Source organism: Amborella trichopoda, chromosome 8 (genome assembly GCF_054954075.1).
Source record: "Amborella trichopoda isolate Santa Cruz 75 chromosome 8, AtrichopodaSantaCruz75HAP2 v2.0, whole genome shotgun sequence".
Lineage (NCBI taxonomy): Eukaryota > Viridiplantae > Streptophyta > Magnoliopsida > Amborellales > Amborellaceae > Amborella > Amborella trichopoda.
Genome location: NC_142343.1, coordinates 42,342,153 through 42,356,129, shown reverse-complemented (window position 1 = coordinate 42,356,129; position 13,977 = coordinate 42,342,153).

Sequence of the window (13,977 nt, the reverse complement as noted above, 5' to 3'; positions counted from 1 at the left end):
AAAAATGGTTTTTAAGATTTTAAAAACAATCTCAATGTCTATCACTTGAAGGGTTTAAACTAAATCTCCACATGGGTGTCGACTAGAAGCTTTGTTTGAGCTCGAAATCAAGCAAATCAAGTCTTTTAGATTGCTTTCAGCTGTGAATGAAGATGTTTTAGGTTTTTTTTGACAAAAGAATCACTCTAACATGGTGTTTTAACCATGGGAGCAAATCTACAACTTGGTCCCGTGGGGCTAAAACGTTTCTTTTCATTGAAATACATGAATTCTTATAGACAATGTAAGTTGATAGTACCAATAGAAATACTCTTATTAACTAGCCATACACAAATTGGCTCGATTGGATTGCAAGATTCCAAAGATAATTGCAAAGATTCCAAGGCTCACTTAACCCCAAACAAATAAAATTAAAAAATGTGCAGTGGATATGCTGGTGCGTATAGTTTGCTCCAGCGTGAGCAAATTGTACGCTCGTTCATATGGGCAAAACACCCACTTCACAAGATTCCCCAAACAAAGACAAGAAGCCTCGGGGCGCATATAGTGTACCCTCAAATTATAGGCTTGATCCCTTGGGAAAAGCATCCATTTAGTAGTTTATTTTATTGTTATTATTGTTATTATTATTATTGTTATTGTTATTATTATTTATATCTAAAACTTCAGGCATCACCTTTGAATCACTAAGTAAATAATTTTGCAAAATGGAAATATAATTTTGAGTGCGTGAACATATCGATCTAATGGTCTAGAATGCATTGTCTGTGTTCGCTTTAAGGAATGATTTTGGCATACTGGGGTGTAATTTCAACTTCATTTGCTTTTTCATACTGGCAACTAGGACGTGTAGGGCCAGTGATTACACTAAGTAGGTTTTTGCCCGAGGGTGTAAGTGGACAATATGATCTATGGGAGCATGTAATATTTATATTTTCTCGACATTTATTTGACGCAAGGTGAATAACGTAAGCACTGGGAAATCACGAAGACAAATTGAAATTTGCCAATACACCATGAATGCTTGTGTCCTATTCTAAATGGAAGAGGACAACTTTATAATAATGTAAGCTTTTCTTTGTTTTGTTCCACATAGTACTCTCATTAGGCCTCATTGAATTACCTAAACATTAGGAATGATCCTCCCTCACTCATTAATGCCTAAAAGTTTGACTATGTTATTGTTCTTCTCATGTTGCATGTCATTCGAACATGAAATTGTAAAGAAATTCATTGGTTGTACAGTGACAAACTAAGGAATATTGATGTCACAAGTTAAAGTAATCATAGTGTGCTTGGAATACCAAAATCTGGGTCCTATACCCCTCAAAACCACTTTTGAGTCATCTGGGGCCCAAGAAACTTTCAAGCTCCCTTGGTCTCCTCTAACTTTGATTTGGTTTGGAGCTGCAAAAGGTTTTATATTTGATTTTGAGCTCCTCTCGTATTACATAATGGATGGGCTTGAGTGGTTACCCGTTGATGTTAAGCAATGCTACATCTCAAATTCTATTTCTACCATTGAGCATGGAATTTGCAATTGTCGTGTTTGATAAAATGAGAAACAAGAGTGATTTACATACGGACTTTAATTCTTTTTTTAAAATATGAAATGACCTTTTTATAAGCAAAAATTATAAAGAAAGTCGGTCAACCTTTTTTTTTTTTTTTCAAAATTGCCTCTTAGTCTGAGAATAGAATCATCAGTTTGAGCTTTAAATTGTTTGTTTTTTTTTTTAGTTTTTTTGTTAGTAGGGTAGTAGTACCCTATGCTTTAGAGAAGTACTTTGCTAACGAAAAAACTAAAAAAAAATATTAAAATTCAGTCTGAGGATGGCCTCGGACCAAAGGATAATTTTGAAAAAATAAAAAAGGTAGGTTGACATATCTTCTTAGTAATTTTCACCTATAAATAGAGTATTTCGTAAAATTTTAGGGCCCGTACATAAATCACTGACAAACAATTGTGGGGTGGTCATTCAGCAGAGGATGTAATCGTTAAGAAGAAACGGTGGTAATTTAAGGAGGCGGGGGGGAGGTAGTCATTTGATCTCAACTTTTGTAAATGAGTCCAGCCCTGATTATTGTAGCTAATCTTATCAAACAGAGTTTCCGTACAACGCAAGGATACCCACATCTACCAAACGTGAACACGTAAGATATGACATTTTACCTGACAATACAAAATATCCATTTGATGGCTAAAATCAAAGTGTAAGAGGTTCTTGATTTGAGCAAGTGGTTCTACATGCTTTAAATATGTGGTGAAGGTTACTCGTAGGAAAGTAGGATTTGGTCGGGGATTTCCTAGGGTCTCATGCCAATTCCCCCCCTCCCCCCCGGAACAACTCGGGGGCATCCGAGTTGCTCCAGAAAATTTTTTGTAAGAAGGGTAAAATCATATGTAAAAAAGTAGGGGATTCATGATCAGATTCAACTTGATGAAATCTTAAGTCGAGCGATTTTTCAAACACTGGTTGAGAAAAAAATCATCTCCTTAACACCATGTCATTAACATTACGATTCTTACCAGAAAAAAAAGCTGCTTCTTTTCTATTCAACTGGCATAGTTTTGATGTGAACCTTAGAATATGACTGTTGTTGACATTTTAACCACTAATCAAGAGGCTTCATCATCATCTAAGCCTCGCCCAACTACACAAATCATATTGTGCTCTACCAAGGGGCAAACTAATCGAGAGGATGAAATTAATTATTGAACAAAACTCCACACTTTTATCATGAAGAGATAGATATGGCCTAAGGACCACACCTCTCTATGTGGGGTAGCCATCCTAGTACTTCTCTTTCTAAAGTATGCTACGCTTCCGAGGAGTCGTGCGAAATTGTACGTTGTGCCTACTAGCAAACAGCCTAGTAACTGCATTGGCATGTAATATTTAATATACCAACCCAAGGGCCTCTGTACCATTTCATCCTGATAAGTGCACCAATGGGGATTCGTGCTATCTTTTTCTCAAAAAGAAAACTACAAGTTTCAAATGAGCATCAAACTCACGTGAATTGGTTCACGTGAATTTTTCCTAATATTGGGGACCCTGTCTCTGGTGAGCATATCATGGTTACATATCCTCGTTAGATTAGGACTTCCTAGCTATAGCTTATGATTCTCTCCAATGGTTTCCTTGGAATCATGAGTTTTTTCCTCTTTTATCTTCTAATTTTTATTATTATTATTATTATTTTTTTTAAGAGCTTTCAAAGAGAAACCTTTTTCTTCCCATGAATTCAGTAGGGGGTGCACTTATATATCGTTATAATAGGCGATAAAATGAGGGAAAATAGACGCAAATAGGCTAATCATGTGCAATGTTGGCCTAGATCAAAACTAGTTCGGAGAGCGATAAGTGGAAGACTCTAAAATGGCAAAGGGAAGGCCCAAAAAGATGTCGATGGAGTAGTGAGAAGTGATATAATGATCTAACTGAGGATATGGTCTTTGATAGCACAGAATAGCCGGAACATAATTTATAAGAGAAACAAGTATTGTACACTTAGCAACTTTTATATACACTCTCTCTCTTATTGATAGGCTCTCTCTTTCTCTCTCTCTCTCAAACCACAACCCAATTATATCATGGAAGATCCAAAAGGACATGGATAGAAGTAACGAGAAGAGATATGGTAAATTATGATTTAATTGAGGATATGACTCTTGATAGAATAGAATAGCATAATATAATTTATAAAACAAAAAGTATCGTTCACTTAATTACTTATATATAGACTCTCTCTCTCATAGGGTTAGGCTCTCCATCTCTTAACCACAAACCAGCTACGCCATGGAAACCAAATGGGTCATCTCCTCTAAAATCCGTGAACTATTTTGTTCTAGAAGGTCGACATTGAATTAATGGTATAAAAGTACCAAGTATCCAAACCATTTTAATAAGATATGGAACATATTTCAATCGAAAAAATGTTTATGCAAGGACTCAACCATGTCTATAGAAGTAAGGCACTAAAAAGTTGTTTTGACGTTAGAAAACTCTCAACCATTATATATATATATATATATATATATATATATATATATATATATATATATATATATATATATATATATATATATATATATATATATATATATATATATATATATATATATATATATATATATATATATATATATATATATATAACGGATTTCGAGTTCTAAAAATAATGTTATTTTGTAACATATTATCTTGATCGCGTATCAAGATTTTCAATATATTTAAAGATCTGTTTGATCTATACTATTTTTCAATGACAAATCTTTTGATAGGGCTGTACCCCTTTCAAAACAATTAAAGCTTCACGTCAAGGCTCTTCAAAGTTCTGGCATTGAAAAACCGTGAAATCAATCATCTCGGCTTTAACCATTATGGCTGTGGGAAAAAAAAAAAGGATTTCAAGCCTTAAATATAGTGTATATTGTAACACAATTGTCAATTTCACCCTAAAAGTAAGTACTCACAGATCCACAAGATCTATACCAATTTTGGGTTTCAAATTTCATAGTTGGTGTTGGAATCAATTTTAGAGCCATTATGGAGATTTCTGATGCCTAAAGTTCTTTCTAGATGAGGATTCGATGTGAGGGTTTGCTTTCTTTTCATAAATCCTAGGCCTTATAGAAACTGTATCTTTTTTGGATATTTAAATCTCGTAATTAGAGGTAAACACATATTTTCAGCCATCTTAAAGATTTTTTTATACCAAATTGCATCTTCAGATACGGTTTCGAGATGTGCCTTGCTATTGTTTAAACTTCCAGATTTTATGCAAACCAGACCCATTACTTTAAAACCATATTGGAAAAACCGGGGGATCTAACCGGTAACCACTCGGCTAGATCAGAACCAGCTATTGGCGAGTTCCAATTTCGAGCGGTTTTGGTGATCAGCCGGTAATTAAAAAAAAATTAAAAAAACTATGTAAAATCCCAAAAATAAGAAATTTGGTTTCTAATACATTTTTTAATATTGTTTGTATTATGGTAAATATTAGACATAAAATCCCCAATATTGTTTTTAATATTCGTTATATTATGGTAAATATTGGACATTGTTTTGGTCATTGATACTCTCTTTTATATTTTTTCATCTTTTTCAGAAAATTTTAAAAATACCCTAAGTCACAAATTGATTCTTTAAAATCCATTTTTTTATTAATTTTCAACTTCATTTGAATGTGTTTTGTTTTAATTATTCTTTATATGCTTTCCATATTTTAGTATATTTTTTTGTATCTTTTTTATTTTTTTCAACAACTTTTTGACTGCTTGGGACTTGCCTAGTTAGAACGGTTGAATTGGCCCATTTATCGATTAGGCTGGTTCAATCGCTTTCGGCTCCATACCCAGTTCGCAAGTCTGGCTTTAAAACAAATGTCACTTTAAAACATATCCAATTTCTATACGCTCTAGTCTTTATGAAAACAAAGTAAACCCTCACCTCGAATGCTCGTCCGGAAAGCACTTTGGGCATCAAAAATCTCCATGATGGCTCTAAAATCAATTTTCAACATCAAATATGAAATTTGAAGCTAAAAAAAAAAAGTACATATCTTACGGATATGTGAATACTCATTTTTAAGGTGAAATGGATGGTATGGATTATGTGATATAATACGCATCATTCTTAGGGCTCGAATCCTTTTTTTTCATAACTCTAATGCTCAAAGCCAAGATAATTGATTTGGAGGTTTTCTAACATCAAAAATATAATATTCGGTGAGTTTTGAGGTGAGGCCTTACTTTTTTTGATAAGGAATCAAAACAATTTCTTTTTAAAACAGACGTAATTGGAAGTTCTAAATCTTCTGTACTTCCTCATATCTGTTGTCAACGTTGGACTTGGAGATGCTCTTGGCCTTCTTTTTAATGAAGAAGTTTCATCCTTGTATTAAAAAAAAAAGGCTTAGAAATTGTTTTCTTGAATATTCAAGTTGAAACAACCTACAAAACCAAATATCACTCTCTTGTGAGCTTCTTTAAGAAAAAAAGCTTAGGCATATCCCTAACTATTCTGATCACGAAGATTAGGTAATGTAAAGACCCTCAAGATTGTGAAGAGTTTCATGTTTTTTTTGAAGAGACTCAGTGTTCATTGATCAATATGAAAATGCAAGTTTGTTTTAAATAGATAAATATAGATGACAATAATAAAAATAAATTACAGACACCTATACTATACCCAGCCTTACCATAAAATACACGATATTATACCCAAGTCCTTCTCATATATATTAATCATAATATACATCTTCCATAGTAACCTGGTAAATAGTATATACTTTCCTTTCATACTCCCCCTCAAACTCAAGATACTATGAGAGAGAGCAACAAGAGTTTGAACACTAAGTTGCGAAAACGAGCAGTTGAATCTTTAGGTGAATAACGTGACCAGTAGAATCAGTGGTTGTCATGCTCAGATTGCTTGATCAATAAGCACAGAGGAGCAAGAGAATAGGGCAGGCTCAAGCAACGATATATCAACAAGCCTTAGAAACTGAAGGCTCGAATAGAGTAGCTTTGGATTCAGTAGCTCGCAGACAAATAGATAAGATCGAGTAATAGAACAACAGACTCGATCATATAAAAAAGAACATGATCAAGTAATAGAGTAATTGACTCGATCTTACAAAATGCGCACAACGAAGATGAATTTGGTTCTGATACCATGTGAAGAGTCTTAGGTTTTTTTGAAGAGACTCAATGCCCATCGATCAATATGATTATACATGCTTGTCTTAAATAGACAAATACATAAGACAATAATAAAAATAAATCACAGGTACATGTATTATAACCAAACTTACCATAAAATACTCTTTATATATATTGATTACAATCTGCACCTTCTATGTTAACCTGATATACAATATACTTTCTTTTCACAAAGATTACGTAATGTAAAGACCCCTATATGCTTCACCACCAACCATACTTGAATAGGGATGGACATGGCGCCGAATCTAACTCGGGACCCGAGGGTTAAACCCGATTCGGGTCTGGGTATGGGTCCAAAAATCTTGGACCCCGAACACTATTCGGGTCTGGTCGGATCTGGGTTTAGGTCCGTGAATATTTTTCAGGTCCCAACATATGAAATAGATAAAAATATAGTTAAATGCATAGATATTTTAATTTTTGGGTCCGGGTCCGGTTGAGTCCAGTCGGGTCCAAGTCCAGGTGCAAGCAGACATGGACCCGACCCATCTTGTTGCCACCCCTATATTTGAATCCTTTTGTACTACCAGATTATCCAGAGTACTTCAACCACAAGGTTATATTTTACTAGGCGGCCCGTCTCAAGCTAAGGTCACGCCAAAGCCATGGTCGACACGGCTCAACCTGGGGCTCACCATGTCCAAGGCCCGGGTTGACTCTATAGGGGTCTCAACCGCTGTTCAGACTTAGACCCGACATGTTGCTGTTTTTACGAGTTCTTCAAAAAATTGGAATCAAGCTCTAACTTGGGAGGGCCACGATTTCAATTACCTCTGTGGAGTGAGGGCTGGATTCCGACTAAGAGGGGTGCCATCTCAAATCCTAAATCAAAGACAGCTGTCGGTGGATATGGTGGGAAAGCCTTGGAAAAAGTTTATATAAAGTGTCAACTTTATATTATTTATAATTTCGTAATTAGAGGTGACGATAGATTTTTATGTTATTATAAGCTTTTCAGCACTGAAACTATATCTTAATTGGTTTAAAAATTACACCTTATACAAACATCCAAACTTCAGAGCTAAGGTCCTTGGCTGTAATTTTGCGAGGAACCGCTCCCTCGTGGTAAGATGTATTCTGACTCACGTTAAGGAAAAAGCACTGTGTACTTACACATGCTCTCTCTCTCTCACATTTTCCTTATCTTTATGTTAAGTTAAAAAAAACTTGGCTGAGTCGATACCCTACAGAGAGAGTACCGATTAGCTACCCTACAGAGAGAGTGGTTCGGGGAAAATCATGTCATTAACAGGTCTTTAAAATTTCAAATTTGTACTTCATCACTGATAATGATGCAAAAATATGCCTCTTTATATGTTTTCATGATGATTTTGTCAATTTTTTATCTCTAATGTTCTATTTTTCTATTTTTTCGGGATTGTTTTATATTATCTGAAGCTATAAATCAATTTTTTCTGTATTCTCTTTTCAATTTATTTTTTTATATTTTTTCTATACTTTTAATGTTGTTTAACACTTCTACACTTCTATATTATAAAACATACAATATATTTTATTAATAAAAATAGATATTTATAATTTAATACATATTATTTAATATTTAATATTTAAATATAAATAATACTTAATATATCATATTTTAATGATATTTAACTAGTATTTATATAATGCATATATATGTATAATTTTAGGAAAAAATTTATATGGAGCCGAGGCTCTAAAACAATCAAATTAAAGCCCCCCCATCCGATGTGAAATTTTATATGGAGCCAAGGCTCTAAACAATCAAATTAAAGTCCACCTCAAGTAAGGTACACCTCTAAATTTTTTCGAAGATGTTCAACCCTAATTATAAAATTTAAAATTTCAAAAACAATGAAAATTGAGAAGATCTATAAACACTTGAAAATCTTGAAAATAGATGGTCTAGATAACTTGTTACAAGATGCAATATTTTAGGGACTTGAAATTTTTTTCTTCTTTATATTCATGTATCTCAAGATTGAAATGATCAATCCAAAGGTTTTCTAACTTTGGAACTCATTTTCTACTAAATTTTTGAGGTACACTTATATAGTATAAGGTTGCAACCCTATATAATTTTTTTTTTTATTCAAATCAAGTTACCAAATATATGAAATTATTACGTCGTGCTGTTTTAACGTGTTAACAAATATGAAAAAAAAAAAAGTTACAAAAAAAACTTCCTGCGAAGCGTTTACATAAGTAAGTACTTTATCTGAGGAAATATTTATGCACCAATCAAACGTGCCCTTAAGGAAAGAGTTTGCTAAATATTGTGCAAAAAAATAAAAAGAAAAACCATTGGTGTCTTTAAGAAAGAAAGGGGAGTGGATGATCACCGAGCTCCATCAATTTCAACAAGAGTTCTTTCTCTTTATGAGAATAAAAAAAAAAAGAAAAAAGAAGGGAATATTGGTTTTTCTCACTCTTTCCTGCTGTCATATTGTGTCCTATTTTATTTTATATAGAGAGAATGGGGAAAGAAGGGCTCAGTTTATGGCATCGAGTGAGAGAGTGGAGATGAGGGTTGATGAAGAGGACTATTGGTGTAGACTGTAGAGGGACTGTGGAGATGAAGGTCTTGATTTGTGGAGAGGAGGGCTGGTATTTTGCCACTTCCATTTATTTATCTATTATTATGGTTTGTTAAAAGGGAATGGTTTCTATGAGGTTGCAACTTTAAACAATGGTGCACTTCCAAATTTATTATAACATAACAACTTTAGTGTAAAACATTCTTAGGATTATCTGAAATCTATTTTTATATCTAATTATAAAATTTTAAACTTAAAAGATAGTTAAAATCAAGTAGATTTATAAGCATATAAAAATCTTGATAATATACGGTCTAGATAATATGTTGCAATATGTACTATTTTTAAGACTCAAAATCTCTTTTTTTTCACATTCATACATCTCGAGGTCGAAATAATTAATTATAGAGCTTTTCAACATTAAAATAATATTTTTAGATGGTTTTTTGAGGTGTGTCTTTAATTCTACATTTTAAGATTGCAGCTTTGTATAAACTCTTTCCTTATTTAAAAATGCTGATCTAGAATGGAACTGGCGGATTTAGATGGGAAGTTGTTGGCGCAAAATGAGCTCCACTAACAATCGGGAACTGGCTGGTTTCCCCCATGAGAAGACTCGTTCTAGCCGGTTCCCTCGAAGAAACATAAGAATTGGTCCCACTTTTTTCATTTTAGTCGAATTTTTAATATTTTAAGGACCGCTTCTGTAGACCGTATCACTAATCCAAATCTCCGATCTGCTGAATCGTATCAAAAATTCGAATTAGGTCATCCGGGTCACCAAACTGTTTTCTAAAACCTCGTCTATTAATGTGGAAAAATAACTGTGACAAAATTAGAGATTTGAAATTTGAAATAATTGACGATGGGTTTCGATTGTTAAAGGATAAACTAGTTGAGACGTGACTTATTTTAAATACGTAACTTTTTGTGAAAATTATATTTCTTACTGCTTTTGAAGAAATTGACCAAATTAAAATCTTTCTTAAATATGCACCGCAACTTGTTTATAAGGCATTTATCTTTGTGCAATTCATATTAAACTAGGCAATTTGTTGGACTAAAAATTTGGGGAAATCATAGATACCCCAAATTTCAATTTTTTACACATCTTACCCTTAATATTTTTTTTATTATACCTTAAATCCGAAATTATGACCAAAATATCATTTTTTTCTCTTTTCTCTTTTTTTTTCTTGGTCCTTTTAGATAGGTGACCCTCTCTTATTTTTTCTCTTTACCTCTCTCCACCCATCCTCTCTCTTTTTCCTTCTACCCAATTTTCTCTCTCTACCCTCCCTCACTTTTTCTCTTTCTCCCTTTACCCTCCCTCATTGTTTCTCTCTATCACTTACATACAGATAATGCGGTCCAGCACGTTTTTGTGTCGGACCAAAAACAATTTTCGACCGCATTGGATTTTAGTAACTTTCACATGCCCATAATGGGATCCTGCACATTTTTTTGCCAGAACGAAATATTTTTTGCGGTCTAACATGCTCATAATGCGATCCGGCACATTTTTGTAAAATATTTTTTGTGGTCCGGCATATTTTTGTACTGGACCGCAAAAAAGCATTCGGTTTGCAAGTGGTAGAGAGAGAAAAAATGAGGAAGAGTAGAGAGCAAAAAAAATTTCGGTTGGCCATGTGAGTGGTAGAGAGAAAAAGAACGAGGAAATGTAGAAAGAGAAATGGTGAGGGAGGGTAGAGAGAAAGTATGAGGGTGGGTAGAGAGAGAAAGAGTGAGGGAGGTTAGAGAGAGAAATGGGTGGAAAGAGAAAGTGAGAGGATGGGTGAAAGTTTTTTTTGATAATTAGAGAGAGAGTTTGAGAGAGAGAAATATAAAAAATATATTGAAAAAGGGAAGAGAGAGAAAAAGAGGGTGCTTCAAAATGTTTTGAATATTTGACTCGATAAATACAAGAAACAATAGTGTTAGGATTTACTGTATAATTACAAAAGAATTGGGAGTAAGATGTATAGAAAGTTAAAATTGGGAATATCTATAATTTTTTCTAGACATTTAGTAATTTTAAAACTCACAGAATCAAGAGTATCATATTCTAAGAATCCATAAAAAAAAAAACTTTTAAAAATAAAAACTTATCTAAATATTACATATGCAAACTTTATTTATTATAACTTGATTGAGACATTCCTAGAGCAAATCTCTACGGCACTCTGATATGCGCCCCTCTTGAAATGATGGCTACGATTGCAAGATGGCAGTGGACAAACCGAAATCAAAAGGAATTCAGCATTGTGAAAGATTTCAACAACCCCTATTTGTATTGGGAAGATTTGTTCAACAGAATAGTGATAACAAACTATAAATAAGATTTGGTAGTCCCTTAAGACTTTTTTGACACCAAAAAACTGAACTAGTCTAATTAATCTCTAATATATATCCTGTTGAAAATTTCTTGGCCTGGTTTAAATATCATGTAGTGAACTCCATCTCCAAGAATGACTAAATCAACATGAATAGATAGAAAGAACATTCAACTGATTCAATCAGAGGGCAATTGAAATCGGCAAACTGGAGATGAATTGCTGAGCTGAGCCACTTGAAGATGCAGTGCTTGTGATATTTATGAGAACATGGCATCTCCTTCACATAGACATTCTTAGCATGAAGCACAGACATGCACACTGTGCAAAGAACCTCTTCTTTCTCCATAATCTCCACTTTCTTCAAGGCCTCGATGGCCGACTTAGCAGCTGGAAGTTGGGTGTCAAATTGTTCATCTTCATCTTCAGTTTCCTCTTCTCAATCTGACGCGATATCACTTTCCTCTTCTGAATCTGACGTTATATCACTTTCCATTTTTTTTTCAGCATCAACGTCGACCTCTAAGTTTCTTGGAGGATCAATATTGATTTCTACAATAAACAATAAAAAATAAAAAACTGGACATATCGTATTGTTGTGGGTGGAATCTATAAGGGTTGATTTTTGACCAATAAAATACAAAAAAAACAAAGAATAGATAAACAATATGGGTTGATTTTTGGTCAATTTATTTTCTGTAATTTTTTATTTTTATTTTTATTAGGTGCGTATCACTAGGATGTATACACGTTTCAAATTTCAGGTCATTCCGATTTGTAGAAAAAAAAAAAAAAAAATGAAACACTACCGGACAATCGTGAGCGTGCAATGAACTTTGGATAGACGAGGCTGTTCATTTATGCCTATAGGCGTTTTGTAGTATCTTCAATATATATATATATATATATATATATATATATATATATATATATATGGGTGTGGTTTGTATAGAGCCTAGGCTCTAAACTATCAAATTATCAAATAGGGTCGAGAAATATGACTTTAATACTAGAAATCTTTTTGGTAGCCTTAAAATATATTTTCATCTTTATTTATAAAGTTTATAGCTTCAAAAATAGGGTAGATCGAGAGATCTATAAAAACTTAAAAATCTTGAAAATTGACGGTCCAAAAATGCGTTACAAAATACACTATTTTCAAAACTTGAAACCCATTTTTTTCTCATGCCAATGCATCTCGATGTCAAGATGATCAATTTGAGGATATTTGGGCATCAAATCAACCTCTTCTAATGAAATTTTTTAGGTACGCTCGAATTTGATTGTTTAGAGCCTCGGCTTTATATAAACTTTCCCACATATATATATATATATATATATAGGGTGTGATTTGTATAAAGCTTAGGCTCTAAACAATCAAATTAGAGCCTACCTTTAAATAGTGTCAAGAAATGTGGTTTCATAGTGGAAATGATTATGACTTCGTTGTACAAAAAATAAATAATCTTTTTATAAAAAATCTCTTAGTATATTTGTTTCTTGTAAATAAATAGGACAGCGAGCTCAACTGGGTTATTTATTTCTTTGTTGTTAGTAGGCAAGTCGATGTTATTTACATAACTTAATTTTTTTCCTATAACCTAAGATAGTCCACATCAGGCCCCTCAATCATAGCTGTCATGTGGGATGGTAGGAAATATTGAACGGCCCTAAAAATAGGTCGGTCTAATATTCTTAACATTCGGTATCATCGAAGCTAATTAAAATAAAACAATCCGATATTTGGAGCATGAGATACTACGGCATTTGAGTTTATTCCGGAAGATATAAGTGGATGCACCAAAAGAAGGTGAAGATGACCAAGGTTCTCAATTCTTTCTCTTTCCACCCAAAGGTTCTCTATACAACCCCCCTTATTGTCTTTTTTCTTAAATTTTTTTGTCTTTTCCCCAAAAATATAAAACCTAATTTTTCGGATGTCATCATATCAAGTTATAGACTCATGCCCCATCCTAATTTAAATAGGACTTCACCCCAATTCAACGTCTGCATATAGAAAATTAGTTAATGATTCCAAATTCACATAAAACAATCCTATCAACTAAATAACCAAAATAAAAGGAAAAAAAATCCTTAATAATAAGAATTTGTGACAAATTAATATGAACATTAGTAAATAGTTAACACTGCATTTTTATTTAACTAATGCTAAATACTAAACATATTTCTCTAGATATTTACATACGCAAGCCGCACATGCACACACTGACATATTACAAGAATATATATATATATATATATATATATATATATATATATATATATATATATATATATATATATATATATAAAGAGACAAATCTGACCTTTTATTTTTAAAAAATGAAAAAAAAAGATAGATCTACAATATTTGGCAATAAAAAGTTCC